Genomic DNA, 20,396 nt, shown 5'->3' with positions numbered 1-20,396 from the left:
CTCTTGTAGAAAACCTTGGTTCAATTCCCAGCACCCAGATAGCAGCTCATAGCTATCTGTTCCAAGGAATTCAAATGCCCTCTTATGGCTTCCACAGAGACCAGGCACATTTGTGGTACGTGTACGTACACACACACACACACACACACACACAAAACCACGCAGTTCAAACACTCACACATAAAACAAACACATAAGCAAAAAAGCAAAACAAAATAAGCCTGGGCATGGTAGTACACACCTTTAATCTCAGCACTCAAGAGGCAGAGGCATGGATCTCTGTAGTTTCAGTGCAGCTTGGTCTACAGAGTGAGACCCTGTCTAAGGATAAACAAACCCATTGGGGAATATTATTTTAAGGTGTTACTTTTGTTTTATGTTTCATTTGTTTAACTCTGTGAAGCTGTGCCTGTCTAAAACACCCAATGGCCTAATAGCTGAACAGCCAATAGCAAGGCAGGAGAAAGGATACCTGGGCCGTCAGGCAGAGAGAACAAAAGGAGAAATCTGGGAAGAGGAGATCTAGGAGGGAGAAAAGGAGGACATCAGGGGTCAGTCACCCAGCTACACAATCAGCATTGGAGTAAGAAAGTAAGGTTACAGAAGAAAGGGAAAAGCCAGAGGCAAAAAACCAGACACAATACTTTTAAGTTAAGGAAATCTGGCAAAAAGCCAAGATAAGGTTGGGCATTTTTATAAGAATAAGCCTCTGTGTGTGAGATTTGGGAGCAAAAACACAAAAGAGCAAAAAACAAAAAAGCAAAAACAAAAACAACACAAACCCACATATAAAACAATATGAAAAATTTTAATAAAAAGGAACGCTCATAGCTTGGAAGTACATGGTTTTAATGGTATATACAGTTTCTTGAAATTAAAATTTATAAAATCTGGAAGTTTTAATAGAATATACTTCCCTTACCCCAGGCATTAATCAAAATACTACAAATATACCCTGCAAACATTTTCTTATTCTTACCTTTTACAATAGTCTCTCCTAACTTACACTTCTTAGCCTTTCCTTCCTTTCTTTTTAATTTCACTTCATTCATTATTATGTAGCATAGAAGGAACCCCTTGGTCCTCCTGCCTTTACTCTGCAAGGGCTGGGATTTTAGACTTTGTGACATCATGCCTGCCACCTTTTGGCCTTTTTCAAGAAAAACAAGCTAAATTTGCCAATCCCATCTTGCCCTGGGAATTCGTGCTCATCTTAAAATGTACGTGTGTTGTGTGGAACACATGATGCATATAGGTCAGGGGACAGCTGGTAGGAGGTGGTTCTTCTTCCAGTGTGTGAGTTACAATCAAACTGAGTAACCTTGCCGTCCTGCATCAACAATTTTCTTTATTTATTTAGTGAGACAAACTCACAGAAATTCACTGCCTCTGCCTGGGAATCAACTAATTTTTAATAGAGCTGCTTACTTAACAGATCTCAAGCTTTCTAAACCATAACACAGTATCATTCTTCACTCATACACATATTCCTTCAGATAATCCCAAGAAATAAGTGTTTCTATCTCCTCCATGCAATCTGTTACCAGCTAAATTGCATAAACTATGTATTTTCATACCATACATAATTTCTCATAATCTTTAAAAGCGATAATAAGGGCTGGAAGTTTCCTGTGTTACACAGCCCTGAGGTCCCACAGCCACTTATAAAATAATCACTCCACAGCTTATAGTAATTACTGTATGTTATGGCAGGCTTTCTCGCTAGCTAGCTCTTTCTTAAATTAACCCATTTCTACTAATCTATTATCACCATGTTCCATGGCTTTACCTGGTGCTGCCATTACATTGGACGGCAGTTTGGCTTCTCTCCATCCCACCTTTCTCTTTCCTCTCTGCTTGGATTTCTTGCCTGCCTCTAAGCTGCCTTGCCATAGGCCAAAGTAGCTTATTAGCCAACCAGAGCAACACATTCACAGTGTACAGAAAATATCCCACAGCAATGGTGATTCATGCCTGTAACTCCAGCACTGAGGAGGCTTAAGCAGGGAGGATTGCCGGGATTGAGCCAGCCTAGGCTATAGGGAGACCTATCTCAAGGGGAAAAGTAAGAATATAATTGTATAGAAACATATAGTTCATGAAGTTCAGTATCACCTTTGTGAGGCTAGGGACTCCCCAGGACTTTAAGTACTCCGTAAGTTCTCTACACTCCCAGCATTTTTGAAAATACCTATTTAGAAATAACACAGCAATCCATATTTGTTTACTGACACAGACGTCAACACTTTCACACAGCTGAGGCCAACCCTTATCGGAACTCATGATCTCTTGACCTACTTCCCAACGGCTACACCGTGGTTTTAATCTTACATATTTTAACTTACATATATTCTAGTACTTTCTAAACTAAATTTAATCCTTAGCTCAGCGTGGCCTGGCATTAACTATGAAGGCCCAGGCTGGCCTTAAACTCAAATAATTCTGTCATAGCCTTCTAAATGCTAGGATTGGGTGTGAGCCACCATGCCTGAACTGGTAATATTTTTAAATTGGATTTTAATTTTTAACTGTATCTGTAGTCTTCGTAAGGTGTTAAGACGGTTACCATTTAAAGGTGTGTAATTCCAGGGAAACCATCTCTCCTATTGTGGAGCTTACCTGTGCATCAATATCAATGGCAGGGTAGATAGGTAGCATGGCTGAAGGAGAGATGATAGGACTTGGAGTTGGAGTCTGAGGTTGGGAAATAGAAGCAGCGATACTGTGGGTAGGAGTGTTTGACATTGCAGATGCTCTTCCACTGACTGCTGTTGAACAAAATAACTGCACTTAATAAGGACGAAACATTGTTAAAAAAGAGTAAGAAATACTTCTTTAAAAATGTCTATAAGAGATTATTATAACATTAATAACTAATTTTCTGATGATTTTTGATTGGTGACAGCCCCAAATTAGAACGTATATTGAATGATACACTTCCTATTCAATAATCCTCCTGAAAGACACATTCTTTTTTAAATGAAGTAACCATAAAAATCTTAATTCAAAATAATCCTGAAAACAAAATATTTTGCGTACTAAAATTACACAGAAAAGGAATAAATGATAAAATAGTCAAGAATAAAAGAAAGAAAGGTGATTTTTTTTTTAAACTTCCAAACTTCACACCTTGTATTGTAGAGTAAATAAAAGTTACTTCACCGTTGGAATGGAAGATCCCAGAAGTCCAACTATTTCAAACACCACATATTTACTAAGCACTACAGGGCAATGGTAACTTTGAAGGCCCTGGTGTTTCAAGTATGTTTTCAACTATGTATTTTCTCACATTAAAAATCATTCTGAGAGGAATAAAATATCCCACCTGGCAATCACACTGACTTAGGACAAAATTAAGATTAGGCTACAAATAAGTATATTTACACAATCATCCTCCCAATATGGATTCTTGTTTTTTCTATGTAGGATTCCACTGTAATCTTATTTCACCCACATATATGATTTAAATAATGTCTAGTTAGATCTGTACTTAGGGTGGGAGAATAATGCTAAAGACAAAGGCAGAGAATAAACTGAAAATTAGCTTAAGGGACTTTGTTCTCTCAACAATCAATTCTGTAGTTCATGTGTGAACATCTTCCTCTTCACCCACAGTAAGAATGCTGCTGCCCTGGTATTTAATCATGAATAGTAATCTCTGAAGAGAGTGCAGATGTGTATTCCCAAGTACTAAACTCCATCAGACACAAACAGAGAGTCACAACTGAGTCTCAAACCAGGCAAAAAATTTATCTTGCCAAGAATAGTGAAATTGATCTTGTAACAGTTAAACACGACTATCAATTAAGAAATCTACTTTACACAAAATCTTTAGGTCAGGCACAAACATACACTGTACATTATAGCAACACATTCTATAGTTTTACATTTTTAGTCCACTTAAAAGTCAAAAGAAAAACAAAGAACAACAAAAAAAAACAACAACAACAACAAAACATCTGAATCATTAAGGAACCAGATCAAGAGGAAGGAGCATGTGCTACTACTAATGATCTAATGACTTTGATAGTCTTAGTGATTTCTTTATAGATAATGTTTAATCTTGCAATCCTGATCTCCTGAGTCTACTTCAGACTGCTAAATTACAGGCTCATGAGCACACACAGATTTAAGAATCAAATAATTTCATTGAAAGTTCCTATCCTATACATAAATTTCAAAATCACATATAATCTACAGCTCTTAAGATAGGTTCCATGTTGAAGATGACCTTGAATTTTGCTACTGCTACCTCCGCCCTACTAAGTGTTGGGATTATAGGAGTGCACCACTGGTTTTATGGAGTCCTAGGATCAACCCAGGATGCTTCATGGATGCTATTCAAGCACTCTATCAACTAAGCTAGATATCCTTAGCCCTCACTGACTTTTTATTCTATTAATTTAAATGGGTTGAAAGATAGGTAAATGTCTAAATTTCAATCCCATTCAACTAGAATAATATATTTTTAAAGAACCTACTAAAACCTAGTTTTCTTGTTGTGGGCTGTTTTAAATTGGTTGTTTTCATCTTCTCATCTAAAGTTGGTAAGAAAGAAGCCTCATTTCCTTCAAACTGTTTTATCAAGTAAGAGTAAGTTAACTATTCATCATTCAACCATTTACTATACAGATAAGAGGAAAAACCTTAAATTCTAAGAATTTTTCTTTTTTCTTTAGATTTTAAAATTCAATTTAGAGAGGGAAAACTGCATGCTTGAAAGGTTTTAACAGCAGAAATGAAACAGTGTCATCAAGACAAAACAGGGGCACGTGTTAAGAGAGGTTAAACAAGTGCCTAGTTTTGATCTGGTGAGTATGAGGAATAAGGAGGGTTGAAGACTTGGCCAGCTCAGCACCCGAAGGAGAAACGTCCTAGGAGAAACCTAACAAGTGAGAACTAAGAAATAGAGGGACAGTGCTTAGGGAAAGAAGGCCCAGGTGAGGTTGTGTTACTCAAGAAGCCCAAATAAGGAATGGAAAGGATCCTTAGTCAGCTGAAAGGACAAGTATGATCAGAAGTTATTCAAACAAGGAGAATATAGAAAAAAAAGTTGTGGTGCTTGTACGTGCACATATGTGCGCAGACCATGTGAATATGATTGAGATACTAGTAGGGATCATCTGCAGGTAGACAGTAAGATTATTTTTAATTCTGTTCTTTTTCTGCTGGGTATGTCTCTTTACCCACATGAAGAGCATGATACAGATGCCTTTTTAGAAAATAGTAAAATGGTCATAATCCCTAAAATCTTATGTTCATTGAAAAGAAAAAAGGAAAAAAAAAGCAAAGAAAAAATTTTATGAAGGAACAACCTTGAACACAGAAATTTTGGGAATAAATGAATTAATAAAAAGCTATTTTACAAACATCTGATAATTCTCATCAGAATTAAAAAATTTTACAATCACCAAATTGTTGACAACTATGCTCAAGTACATCAGGTAAAGTCTCATAGTGCATTCAAAACCAACTTTCCAACAGTCATTGGTATAGAACGTCCAAATTTTCATTTCATTAACACTTAATTCTATAATCCTTCAGTAAACTGATACAATAGAGAATTATAATCTAAGTTAATGGCCATGAACATGGTATCAATTTGGATTTATAACTACTGTGAGCTAATTGTCATACAATGTTAAAGTCTTTCAAGTTTATTAGGTAACATAACCAGTTAGTGATGATTAATAGGACTATAGGTCTCAAAAATCTATACTTGTATTAAGATTGTTACAATTCTTATTATTAGTTACTACTAACAATTATCCTGATATAGGTTTATATTACTCTAAGACTAGCAGAGGTTTTCATACACATATTGCTGAGAAGATTAAAAAAAAAAGGACTGGGAAAACTATACCAATTTTTGAAATGCAAAATCTACCTCATTACCTGTTTCGGTTTCTGTATTATCTCAACTAAAATAGCTAAACACTACAAAGTATATTTCCTTTAAAAAAAAAAATGAACCTATATATTAATGTATGACTTCATCATAATAAATGTTCTCAAATAGTTTCAAAATTAGAAATAGTAAATTATCCAGGTAAAGACAAATAAAAAGTAGGAAGAAATCAAAAGAAAATTATCAAAATTCAACAACTATTTATTTCCTTATTCTCCCCTTCCTCCTATCAAGTTTCCTTCCTGAAGAAGGAAAATTATTTTAGGTAGCAGAGCATTCTTTATGACCTATAGCCCTATGAAATCTCATTCTAACTGTTACACAATTCACAAAATCAGTCCAAATAAGCAGCATTAAAACTCTTAAGTTGCAATCCTCATTAGAATAGAAGACAAACTCTCTGCTCCACATTTAAAACATGTTTTTTCCATACTGTCAGGGAAACATACCTTTCCATAATACAGTCAGAAACAGACTATACATTAGCATTCACAGGGGAAAAACACTGACATACAGTAGAATCGGACTCTACTCGGTTGGTACTTTATTAATGTTGTAAAGGTGTTTGTTTTGATTGTTGTTTGCTTGTTTTTAAATAGCCATCATCAAGTTTGGTACATTAATAAGTTAAGTATTTCTTTTTATCACAAATAGAGTTCCTAATATACCCTAATACTTTTGTACTTCAACTTTTATCAATTTTTCTTTTATTGGTGTGAATACAGAAGCAAAAATGCCAAAAATCCAACCCCAGTGTTCTGAACTTAAAAGTGAAAAGGATAACCAAAAGTAAAAACCCAAGACTCAATCCACTTACTGAAAAACCTGGATTCCCAGCCTATTGATCTACGACAGACAGATCTGGTCATGTCTTGTATAAACTAGTCTTTAATTTGACCTGTAGCCATTTGAGAACTTCTTAACACTAATATTTCTAAAGACATAATGGGTCAAGAGTCCAAAAATAGTTCTCAAGTTGAGTAATGGTTAAAAAAAAAATTCTGGCACACTCTTACTCGCCTTAAGCAAATCATATTTGATACCTGCTCATAACAATATAAACCACCTGCCATGATGTCATCCAGCGTGTCATTGAGGGTCTGAGCAGGGCTGGCTACCATTAACCCTTGTTGTGTTTCAGTGAGAATTCCTTGCCCCAGCCCTGCCAACTGTGCTTGGCCCAGTACTGGCTGTCCAACTATCACTCCTTGAAGTTCTGTAAGATTTGCGATGGACCCTGGAGGCAAGGGACCCGTTGCCAGAGGCAAAGCTTGAGGCATCGCCAGAGGCTGGATTGGTGCAAACCCATCTGAGCAGCAGTCTGCTGGGGTTCATCTTTAAGCAAAACAGGATCCACTTGTTGTAAGCGTGCATAGTCTCCCTCGGAAAGCTGCTCTCCAACCCCAACAGGAGTAAGAAGTCCCAGGTGTTGGCAAGACTGCTGCTGTTGCTGCTGAAGTTGAATTCTTTGAGCTTTAACTTCTAGATACTGTTTTTTCACTGCTGCTGAGTTTTCAGCTGTAACTCTCGCTCTACTTTCTGCAGTTCCTCCAGAATTTTGTTTTTCTGAATTTGCTCCTCCCTTGTTTTGTTCAGCTCCTCGATCTTCTCCTTGGTAAGTTGGTCGGCATGAGCCAGCTCCAAGGACTGCAGCTGTGCATTTTTTCTATGGCTTCTTTTATCCTCTGTTCCAGTTCTGTTAACTTTCCCTGAGCCTCTTCTACAATGCTCTCTGGAGACTGATTGGTGATGTAACCCTGTACATCCTGGCTGTTTGCTGGCAAATGGCTGTTGGACTTTTGTTTAGAAGCAGCTGTGTGAAAAGAAACCCCCTCAGAAGTGCACATGAATGGCATCCTCATTACAGAGTTACTGTTGGGAGTTTAGTGCCCACAGTTATGCACCAAGGTATCATATCCACGAAGGTGAAATGTACTTTTAAGTAGTTAAACGCAAGTCCACCTTCTCTATCATAAATACAAAATGTATGTGTTTTATGTGCATAGAGTCATCTCTGAAAGTAGAGTTTAGAATTTATCAATATCTAATTTAAAAATTAGACAACAGAGGGATGAAAGCTTGTGACACTTAAGTGGTGCAGTTTAAGTCAAATCTAAGGCTATGTGTAGGTATTTCATATGGTCAGAATGTAAATATTCATCATAAGAGCAGAAAAATTAAGCTAAATTATTAAGGTGTAGAGAAAATTTAGATGTCTATATTAAGATTTTCCACACTTCATAAATGTCTGTGCCTTTGATAAACACACACACATACACACAGAGAGTGCCCAAACCACTGAGATGCACCAAGAAATTAAAATCCAACTAAAAATATATGTATTTTTTAGGACCTACCATCTTCAAGACTGACAAAGGAAAGAGATAGAACTCACATAGTCACACAGCTACACGGCCAATAGAGAATTGGGATTTAGTTTCCCTGAAAGAAAAGATGCTGGCCTACGCACCCTCTGTATCTTCTGACAGCCAGGAAACAGACTGCTCTGGCCAACGGGTTTAGCAACCAACTGAAAAGGATGCCAAGACAACAGGGTGGTGGTGACCGGAAACAACTGCTGGAATGCTTAGCATACTTGTTGCTAAAAGAATACAGGTAGCCAAAACCAAGATGCCAAAATCACAGTTTCTTTAAGTAAAACTTTTCAAAAGAAAAAAGTGATTCAAACTGGTAGGTGTCATGTTTGGGGACATACTTAAGAACAGGCATGGTATGACATATACAAGTCAAAAAATGGACCTTGGAATTCTAAGAAAGTGTATCTTATGTATCTTTGAATTATTAGTTGAGGAAAAAGTGTCCTAGATATAAATCTATGTTAAACCAGTTCTTTAAATTGAATTTTAATATTTGATCCAACTTCTTAATCTTTATGCTCGTGTCACTACAGACTTAGGAATGGTAAATAAAAAATGATCAGAATTGTCATGCAATTGTATCCGGCTTAACATGAATAAAAATGACTACTCATTGGAGGAAATTGTGGATATCAGAATTCCATCAGAAAGAGAACCTGAGTCTCTTCTGAGTCTCTCAGTCCCTGTCTTCTCTCCCAGAAAGTTTGTTTTTCATTAGTTTAAAACAAACAACAAACAAACAAAAAAGCTTTAATGATACCAACTTAGTAAATTCATTGTTGGTGAAAAATAATTTTGAAGGGCTAGTTTTTGTATTCTAATTTGACCTGGACATGTAAGAAAGTCTTTAGAAGTATAACTGACCTTTGTTCCTAACGGGCAGAGTGGCAGCAACGTTGGCAGGGGTTGTCAGGCTCCTGGGGGGTGACAACCATGGCAGTGCTTGAACTGGTACCGGGGGCCTACGGAAGAGGGTGATAACAGTCATTTCTCTTTAGTACACACGTCATCAGCTCTCGAATAACTTGCAGAGTTGCTATGGTATACTTAATATGCCATTTCAGACAATGACATATTATATCAATTATTTTAAAAGTGGCTATGTATTCCAGTTATTCTGACCATAATTTTAAAAAGGAAATCATAATTCCATCAATCTAGAACACAAATGTTATACCAAATAACAATAGCCTTGGCATAATTATACAGAGCTTCATCTTAACAAAGATAATCTCATTTAAATGAAAATTATAGCTAAAAAGAAATATAAAATGCTTTAACTTTGAATCTTACCCTATTTAAAATCGTGGATGGGGCGTTAGCTGAGTGACATCTGGTGGAGGGGCTGAAAGAAGATTATTAGGATAGTCTAAAAGATAGCAAACAACACTTGTATGGCCACCTTTTGCTGCTTCTATCAACATGGTTGAGCCATCCTAAAAGAACAAATATAGAAGGGGAAAAAAGTTAGTACATTAAGAAAGCTATCAGGTCTCAGATACATTCAAGTTATATATCTAATAGGAAAGTTTTTTTTTTTTTGTTTTTTGTTTTTTTTTTAATATATTAATGCTGTGGATGTTCTGTATGTCCTGTGGAGCCCTTCTTGGGTTCTTTGTGGCGTTACCCAGCAGGTCCGCATAGAGGATGATTAGACCATGGGCCTGAGTGCAGGTGTTTGAGATGGTCTGCACTTGCTGTGCTGGGGATGGTCTGTATGTCAAGCTTTCTGATTGATCAATAAATAAAACCTGATCGGCTGTGGCTAGGCAGGAAGGATAGGCGGGACTAACAGAGAGGAGAAATAAAAGGACAGGAAGGCAGAAGGACTGACTGCCAGATGCCGACAGCACAAGACGCATTGTAAGATGTGGTAAGCACGAGCCACGTGGCAAGGTATAGATTTCTAGAAATGGGTTACTTTAAGATATAAGACAGTTAGCAAGAAGCCTGCCACGGCCATACAGTTTGTAAGCATATAAGTCTCTGTGTTTACTTGTTGGGTCTGAGCGGCTGGGACTGGCGGGTGACAGGGATTTGTCCTGACTGTGGCAAGGCAGGAAACTGTAGCTACATATTAGGCCAGATAACTAATACTCAGAATGTCATTACAAATACAACTTACATGTGGCAATTTTATAATGTTCAAGATGAGAATTCATAATGCTGCCTTAACCACTCGAGTTACCTACTTTTAAACGGTGAGTAGGGTCTGCCCCATGAGCCAAAAAGTTCTACCACTGCCAGATGACCTCCTGCACAAGCCAGGGACAGTACAGTATGGTCATTATTAGCTGTGGTTCGATTCACATTTGCTCCTAAAACAGACATGGAAAAACTATATTAGTAGAGTGATAAAAAAAATTTAAGAATTATTCATTTTTAATTTATATGTATATGTGTAGATCTGTGTGAGTTTATGCCCCATGTACGTGTAGATGCTCTTGGAGCCAGACATTGATCCCCAGAACTAGAGTTACAGTAGGCTGTGGGCTACTGATGTGGATGCTGTGAACTGAACCCAGGTCTTCTGGAAGAATGCCAAGTGTTCTTAACCACTGATCCATTTCCCAGCCCCAATTATGGCAAAATTCTACAAATCATTTAGTTTTATGCACACAAGCATATATGTGTGTGTGTGTGTGTGTGTGTGTGTGTGTGCATGTGTAACATGGTATGCACGTGAGGTCAAAGGTTCATTTTCTCCTTTCTACCATGTGAGTTCTAAGCCTTAAACTCAGGTCATTAGGCTAAGCAGAAAGTATCTTTACCCAGTGATACTCACTGACTCATTTCATTGGCTCAAAATTATGGAAAATTTAAAAATCATAAAGAGTAAAGCCAACAGTGCAATAAAACCTCACATACCCATTATCCAGTTCCACTGATTATAAACAGCCTCTCATTTCACATAATCCTCATTTTCATGAAAATTCTCCTATACAGAATTATTCTAAAGCAAATCCCACAGAATATGATATATTTTTCTTATAAAATTTTTAGTATATATCAGTAAAGATAATACAAGGTTGTATCATACCTAAGGCAATCATTGTATTAATAAAGTAAAATACAGGGGAAAGAAAGATGGTTAAATCAATGGCTAAGAATATTTGAAACTCTTCGGAGGCAATCCAAGTTTGGTTCCCAACCCCACACAGATCTCACAAGCACAGGTACCATTGTTCTAGGGATCTGATGCCCTCCTTCTGGCACCTGTGCATTGCATGCATGAAATGGTGTTCTTCTATGACTGAAATACATTTAATATATTAATAATTACATTAATACATTTAAATACTTAAATTTTAAAAAATTACAAGGAATAGAAAAATCTAGTAATGTTCCTTTAACCCCAGGACTTGAGATCTCATGCTTTGCTTGAAAAGCACACACGCCTTTAATCCCAGGAAGGACATGGCTGGATGGAGACAGGAATTAAAGCAGCAGTTCAACTGAGACCCTCAGGGTGAGACTGAGAGGCTTTCAGTCTGAGATTCGTGGAAACAGGATAGCTGAGGAGTTAGTGAGGTAAGTTTGGCTGTGCCTTGTTCTGCTTCTCTGACCTTTCAGCTTTCACCACCATGTCTGGCTCTGGATTTTTTATTAATAAGACCCTTTACAATTCATTATAGAAGGTAGAATATAATTATTCAACCAAAGAAAAGGCAGGGCAGTGGTGGTGTATGTGTTTCACCCCAGCACATGGGAGGCAGAGGCAGTAGATCTCTGTGTATTTGAGGCCAGCTTGGTCTACAGGCAAGTTCTACAATAGCCAGTGCTACACAGAGAAACCCTGTCTCAGAAAAAAAAAAAAAAAAAAAGAGTGTGGGGAGGGAGGGCAGTAATTATGGACTTAAATCCAGTCTTGAAGTGTGTCAACATCATGCATTTTTCACCAATCTGTACCAACTTGTCCTGGAATAATTTGTTCAATTTATTTCTGATTTTTTAATCTATAAGAAGTTTGAAGACTACTGAACAAGAGTAACATTTCCAAGGTGCATATGGCCCTTCACTTATCAATCATTTCTGTCCTATTATTTGCTTTAGAAGTAGTATATTTAATCTGTTATGAAGAGTAAAACCAATTCTTGAAAAAGATTTAACAGATTATATAGTAAATACTGAAGAAATAATTTAAAGTTTTGTGTTTATTTGGTCAGTAAAAAATGCAAAAGAATAACTGCAGATTATGAATAAAAATCTTCATGTAACTTGACACGTATCACAGTTTAATTCTGAATACTTTCTTCATTCAATTTAAAATTATTCACTATCTTTTAAAAAGAGGACAACGTAAGGTAGGAAAGGTGCTTGCCCCAAGTTCTTCAGGGGAACAAACAAAAACCCATGTTGGAAAACAATGCAGTAGTACACAAACAGAATAGGACTTCAACATAACACTAGCTTACACAGAAGACATTTTCTTTGTGTTTCTTTTCAAGAGTGCTACTTGGTGTAATAGTCTTTTGTAGCTCACAGATATTATATTATGAGATGTTTATTACTAATGTTAGGAGCATCCCTTCTCCATATCATATAATAACCACAAAATGTTCTTTACCCTTCAAAGGTCAAAATGCCTTAGCATAGTTCTGGATAGATAGTTAAGAAAAAAAAAAAACTTCTCTATAAGATTACCTTTACTAATTAAGAACTGAACTGTGCAAACATGACCAGCTCTGGCAGCTTTCATTAAGGAGTTCTTCCACCTTCAGATTCATGTTCCTGTTTAAAACAAAACAAGAAACAAAAAAAACCTCACTGTTGTATAACTCATATTTAATTGCAAGGGAATACTTAATCTTTTCATTAAAAAAAAAAAGGAAAAGTAAACTTAATTCTGAACCCAAGCATATTAAATATCACATAATGAGCAAAGAAAATAATACTTTCAATTAAAAAAAAAAAAAGATCTGCACTTTATTGTAATAATCTGAAACCTAAAGTAGGGGATTAGTAGCACGCACCTGCACTTCTGGTTACCAGAAGCTGCAGCAATAGATACAGCCTGGCATGCTGGCACCCAGGCTTCAGAAGAAGACTGAAACAACACTTCATCTAACTCAAGCTGGGAAATGTCCTTTCTCTAAAAAAGTGATTGTAGAACTCCAACATTGGACAGTCAATCTGCTCCCCCTTTTTAATGGTGAGATCCTGCTACATATCTCAGACTCACATAGAACAGTGATCCTCCCACTTCAGTCTTCTGAATGATAGGATTATAATCTATACGACTCTCCTCAAACTCTTGTCATTTTCTGAAAGTCGCATATAGCACAGGTTAGACACAAACCTCACTCTGTTGCGTACTCCCAGTCTCCCGAGTACTACGGTGAGACTAGATCTTCCCTCCACAGATACTTTACACCTTTCAAGCACTCAGACAACTCCTGCAATTTCAATTATATAGCTCTTTCTGTCCAGGCCTCCCTTTCCAAACCCCATCCAGCCAATGAACTAGTATCTCAAATGACTAGTTACATCTTTTGACCTTTATCACTCTCTGTACATTCCCTGTGACATCTCTTAATACCCTGCACTGAATGCACTTAAGATCCATTTTACCCTCTTGACTACTTTATGTACTACCTATGGGACAAAATTATTAAATACTTATGTTTTAACACTTTAATTGATAATGCTTAAAACATAGTAGGCAACTTTTCCCCCAACCTACAAAAGAATGCTTCTAAACAACATTTACCTTAGGTAAACAACTAAGGAAGGAAAATTTAATTTGTAATTCCATCTCTAAGCAGAAAACATTTGTTTGTAAGGGCATGGGATTAGTGAACTGAATATTACAAAAATAAGAACAAAAAACTAAATAATGTAAAAACAAACAAAACAAACAAAACAAAACAACAACAAAAAACCAAACCTGACTATGACTTTAAATAAAAAGAGGAAAGAAAAAAAAAAAAAAAAAACACCAACAAAGTGAGAAGATATGCCTTTGATTTAATTTTAATTTCCTGCCTTTGTTTGCAGAGGCGGGATCTCACCATGGATTCCAGGAAGGCCTTGGGACTCTGGACTCAAGTAGCCTAGTGGCCTTAAACTCTTAAACTCTTAGGTACCTTTCTGCTTCAGCCTCCCAGGTGCACAAGCATGTGCTAAAATGTCTAATTCATCTTCTTTATATAAATAAAGATTTAAGTGATACAGCTTACCAGATCTGCACCTGCCTGAAGTAAGACATCTGCTACATCCGTATGGCCATTTTCACAGGCGTATGTTAAAGCTGTATCTCCTGTTGCTGTCGTGGCATGGACATTAGCTCCTGTAACAGTTAAAAATAATCACTGTTAAAAAATCATTTTACAAAGTCAACATAAACCTGTTTTCAAGATAGCCCACATCTCCTAAAATCAGACAAAATATCCGTATCTATTTCTAGAATGAGTACATTGACAACATCTTTAAAAGAGGGAGAAGTCTGCAACAACTGCTCAGGACGTCAAGGTTAACTACCATCAAGCCTGACTGCGCAAGTTCAGTCCCCAAGACCAACGTGTAGAAAGAGAGAAACGGACTTCTACAAGCTGTCCTCTGCCTGTGAACACATGCACTGTGGCATGTTTGCATGTACCATACACAAATTTTGAAAAAATATGAATATGAATAAATGTACTTGAAGCTAAAATTGCATTACTTACTATGACAGCTAATTTATTCAGAACACACACAAAAGTATATCCTATCTTTTCACCACATATTGTGTGCCATAACAAAAAATACTTGTACTGTGATCCATATATCATGCAATATATTCCCAAATGCAAAAAGGCATACCTGCAGCTAGTAAGTATTTAACTAACTCCAGGTGGCCCTCTTGAGCAGCTTCCATTAGAGGGGTAGAACACCCGAGTTTATGTCAGCTCCAGCCTTAATCAGAAAGTCTGCCACTTCCAGAAAGCCTCCACAGCAAGCCAGGGTCAAGGCAGTTTCTTGAGTTTCTTCTGTCTGTGCATTGATATTTGCTCCTAAAAGAAAGATTCTACTTAAAGGAAGTTCAGGAATTTATTCAGACAAACAAAACACAACTGTTTTCTAATGAACTATATCTAAAGTGAATAGAAGTATCTCTTCCCTATTCTTGGCAGTCAAAAGTAAATGGGAAAAAAACCCACATCCACAAGTGGGTATCTACTATATGTAGTAGAGTGTTTAAAAAGGTACTAGTTATGAATAAAAGGAGTCATAAAATTACCTAATTCCCGCCTATAAAGATTCAAAATGGAGGATAAATGTACTAATGACATTAGCTAACATTTAATAAGCTGTTACTATTTCCCAGGCAGTATTAACAGTCCAGACTGTTAAGGTACACTGATGTACATAATCAAATTGAGGTAGGGCAATGCTGGAGACGAAACATCCATGGCCTATTGGATTAGTGATTGTGTGGTGCTGGACAGAGATCAAACCAAGTCTTGGGAACACTGAGTAAATATCCTAACCAATGAGCAGCATATTTCTAAGGCCTTACGTTGGTATTATTTTCAGCACCATTTTACAAAAGCTGAACAAGCTGAGGTTAATTCATTTAATTCACTTGCCCTAGCAACATTACAACCATTACTATTACTTTCACCATGGCTGATTGACCATTGCACCACCTTCCACCCCTCCCTCCCACTAGAAACCAAACCGTCATGCAGTGTAAATGATTCACATTTCAGTAAGTTCTGCCAGGCTGTGTGGCACATGCCTTTAATTGGAGCATTTGGAGGCAGAGCAGTTGGATCTCTGTGAGTTCAAGGCCAGCCTGGTCTACAAAGCTAGTTCCAGGACAGACAGAGCCACACACAGGGAGACCCTGTCTCAAAAAAAAAACAAACAACAAAAAAAAGAACTACTTCAAAACCTGTACGTTTAAAGTTCCCAGTCATAGACCTCTACAGAAAAACAAGTAATGTGCCACTTGTGTTAAATGTTAAACTTGTGTTAAATTTGTTAAACAGAATAACACTATAATGTAATGGGAGATTATTATCTAAATGTAGATATTTAAACTACTATATCATTTCACCGTTTCCAGAAATTCCTTCTGTTCTGGCCTGAGCTCAACAGTTTCTGATGTATATGCACCTAGATTTGTTGGTCTCGAGTGTTCTTCTGTTTTCCTCAGACAGTGTCTCCACATGTAGGACTGGATGGCCTCAGCTCCTAAGCACTGTGATTACAAGTGTCTAGTCCCTACTTGGCTGCTGCATACTTTCAAGCTAAGTTTCACAGAAGTGTTTCCATGTCGTTCCATTACACACTTATATTCATGAGTAATGTCTAACTCCAAAGAATTCCCTCACTGTATTAGGCTTGGAGAATTGTGATTTTGTTTTTGTTTTTGTTTTATTTTCTCACAGCATATACTTTCAAAGTACTACATTGAAGAAATTCTACTGAGCCATTTTACAGCATACAATGTAGAAGTTTGGGAGCAACAGCTCAGTGTAAATTTACTGAGGAGGTGATGTGCTGAAATTCAGCCTTAACAAAGACTTCTGTTTTACCCATTTATGGTTTAGTATTTACTACAAGTGCTTACCTTGGCCTAGAAGTAATGCCACCATTCTTCATGTCCTTCACGGGCTGCTTCCATCAAAGGTGTATAGCCTTCATCATTGACCTCTTCCAGGCTAGCTCCTCTTCAATAAGTAAGGCTGCAAGTTCCACATGTCCCCACATGCAGCCAAAGTCAATGGTGACTCAAATGAATCAGCTGGCATGTTCACTTGAGCACCACTGTCCAGAAGCAACCTAGCTACTTCAACATGGCCATCCTATTCACAAGCAATTAAAAAAATTCAATCAGCACCATAAAAACTTGAAAGAAAAAAAAACACACAAAAAAAACTTCTCAATTATCACACAATGACAGTTGCTGACCTTTACTCAAAAGAATAAATATACACCTGACAGCTTGGTAACGCATGTCATTGTTGCCTGTATTCTTTATCCTACAGAAGTTCAAGGATTTAAAGCAAAGAGATGAAAAATAGTCTCTCTAATCAAGAAGCTTATCAGCCACACAAAGAGAAGAAGGAAAAGAACGGGAGACAAACTTAAGGCCACAGAGAATAAGCAGAGCATGGCAGACATTTGAATGACAAGTGATAAAGCTCAGGTACTGAGAAGGCAAATTTTTTTAACATCTTTAGAGTGAGCAAACTTTTGATCTAGCAGGAAACTAGATGCCATGGAGAAAAAGCCTCCTGTGTTAAAGGACAAAGTGAATACATGATGCTTTCTTTGTTGTTCCGTGTAAGCCCAGGGAAATGACAAAAGACAGGAGCTATCTTACTATGCAACTACTCAACAATCTCCATTCTGTCTTCCTTTCAAGGAATAGTTTCTTTTAACCCTTTATGTACTTCCCCCACACATAAGGCCACCTGCTCTGAATGTCTTATTTTCATGGTTACATTGTTATTTTTGCCGTTTTGAAATGCTTCCCCATTATGTCAAAGACCAACTTAGAGCTTCAACATTTTAGCAAGACCTCCTAAGTGCCTGGCCTCTATTCATATACCTTTTAATTACATCTAACTATCCATCCATCTACCCATCTATTTATTATTTATTGAAACCAAGTACTGTGATTAAAGGTCGTCTATCTATCTATCTATCTATCTATCTATCTATCTATCTATCCATCCATCCATCCATCCATCCATCCATCCATCCATCCATCCATCCATCCATCCACCCACCCACCCACCATCCATCCATCCATCTACCTACCTACCTATCAATCAATCAATCAAATCAATCATTTATTTATTTAGACTGAGTACTGGGGTCTGGCATATATCTCCATGCCCAGCTATTTGCATTTATTTATTACATTTCTAGTGCATATGATTGGCCTATCCGAATATTCCTCCTTAATTTATCTGTCTAAATACAAGTTATTTTCATAGCACAAGGTAGCAAAAGTGACTGAATTTCCTTTATCAGAGAGATTGCTGAATTGGTCATTACTATTGCTGTTCAAGAATCTCATTTAATCCTCATGAGAACACCAGAACAAACATACAAAAATCATTTTACAGACAAAGAACACAAAACTCCAAAAAAACGTACACATGTTCAAAGAGGAAACTTTTAGTAAAACAAACACAGGGATGACAATAAAGAAAGCAATATATAATTCAAGTAGTAAATGATGATCATCTACCATTTCTCATAAATCTTTCCTAGTTTTTTCAGATACCTCCTTTTTGTAGATTATAAATTAAAATACAAAGCTTAAGAGTACTAATATAATTAATTTCAAGAACAAACTCTAAAATAGAATTCTTTTTATATTTTGTTTTTACAGACTTTGTGTGTTATGTGTATATCTGAGTGCTTTCTCTGCTTTTAAGTGTACCGCGTGCAGGCAGATACCCACAGAGGCCAGAAGGAAAGTGTCAGATCCCCTTGAGCTATAGTCACAAGCAGTTGCAAACTCTACCACGTGAGTGCTGGGACCAAGTGCACAGCCGCGTGTGAGTGCACGTGCACATACACACATTTGATTTTTTTTTGAGAAAGGGTCTCTCTACATAGCCTGGCTGTCCTGACTCATTTTTAGACCAGGCTGTCCTGAAACTCATGGAGACCCATTGTCTCTGCCTCCCTAGTGCTGAGATTAAAGGCATGCATTCATTATCGTGTCTGGCAGCTCCTTATATTTTGACAGGTCTTGCTATGTAGCCATGGTTGAGCCAGTACTCACTATGTAACATAACTTTGCCTCAAATCAACAGCAATCCTCCTCTTTCAACCTCCAAATGCTGTGATTACATGTGATCACCACCAAGGGCAGCTTAAAAATAATAGTTCAGCTAAGGTTCTGTTCTACAATAAAGTAAAGAAAAAGAGAGCTTTTACACCAAGAAAAGGCTCTTTATTTACAGCAGCTCTACTTCTCCCCACCTACTATGGAAATATATTTCATATATTCATTCACCCATCTTACCATGCAAGCCTCCATTAGAGCAGTGTGCATTTCATCTGTTTTATGCTCTTGATCGGCGCCTGCTTCCAAAAGAAATCGCACCATCTCTAGATGTCCTAAATCAAAAGTGTATTGGATTACTTACATTTATTTTCAAAAACTATTTTTAAAGTCAGTGATATATAATTTTTAGTGCATGTTGTAGAATATTTGATCACTGTGGACCCTAAGATTGCATTATTTACTGGAAAAAAAATCTGTTTCTAGTCATGGTGTGGCTCAGGCCTAGCACACACCTTTAATCCAAGAACTTTCTTCTTGAATATTGTAAACAGGATTAAATAGTCACCCACAGGTCAAGAGGCAGAGTAAGCAACCAGCTGACAGGAACTGAACATAGTATTATTAAGAATAAACCACAAAAAGAGTCAGGAAGATGGATAGAGAGGTACAACAGGAAGTAGAAGGGAGTTTAAAGAGATTGGTTTTCAGACATTAGGAAAGGGAGAGGCTTCAGGACTTCAGGAAGGAGAAAGATCAGCTGGGTGCTTCCTCGGTCTCTGAGCTAGCAGGCTTTCACCCCAGCATCCGGTTTATTGGTCCTTATTGGTATGAGTCCCTTTTGGTAAAATTGAATGATTGAAGTTTTGTTAAAAACAACAGGTACAGGGCTGGAGAGATGGCTCAAAGGTTAAGAGCACTGACTGCTTTTCCTAGGTCTTGAGTTCAATTCCCAGCAACCACATGGCGGCTCACAAACAACTGTAATGAGATCTGGTCCCTCTTCAGGCCTGCAGGGACGCAGGCAGAATACTGTATACATAATAAATAAATAAATAAATAAATAAATAAATAAATAAATAAATAAATAAATAAATAAATCTTTAAAAAAACCAAAACAAACAAACAAAAAAAAAAACCAGGTGCAGGTAAATAAAACAAAACAAACAAAAAAACAGGTGCAGGTCTGTATGTAAATTTTTATGAACCTAATTCAGCACACTAAATTTTTTTTGTTTTTAGATTTTTGTTATTTTTAATTATGTCTCTGTACATGTGAGTGCAGTGCCCATGGAAACCTAAAGAGGCTATCAGATCCCCTGGAGCTGAACTTGAGAGCTTCCATGAGGGTGCTTGCAAAATGAATTCAGGTCCT

The 20,396-nt window shown here is 37.1% G+C and overlaps 1 pseudogene; it reads right to left on the bottom strand.

Annotated features, from left to right (window-relative positions):
* Positions 1-19,380, bottom strand: part of LOC114688138 — a 62,802-nt pseudogene extending 43,422 nt beyond the window's left edge.
* Positions 19,381-20,396: the final 1,016 nt, after the last annotated feature.

The sequence above is a fragment of the Peromyscus leucopus genome, unplaced genomic scaffold (genome assembly GCF_004664715.2).
Source record: "Peromyscus leucopus breed LL Stock unplaced genomic scaffold, UCI_PerLeu_2.1 scaffold_32, whole genome shotgun sequence".
NCBI classification, from domain to species: domain Eukaryota; kingdom Metazoa; phylum Chordata; class Mammalia; order Rodentia; family Cricetidae; genus Peromyscus; species Peromyscus leucopus.
Note: the sequence above shows the minus strand (reverse complement) of the source record. Positions and strands in the feature narration are given on the sequence as shown.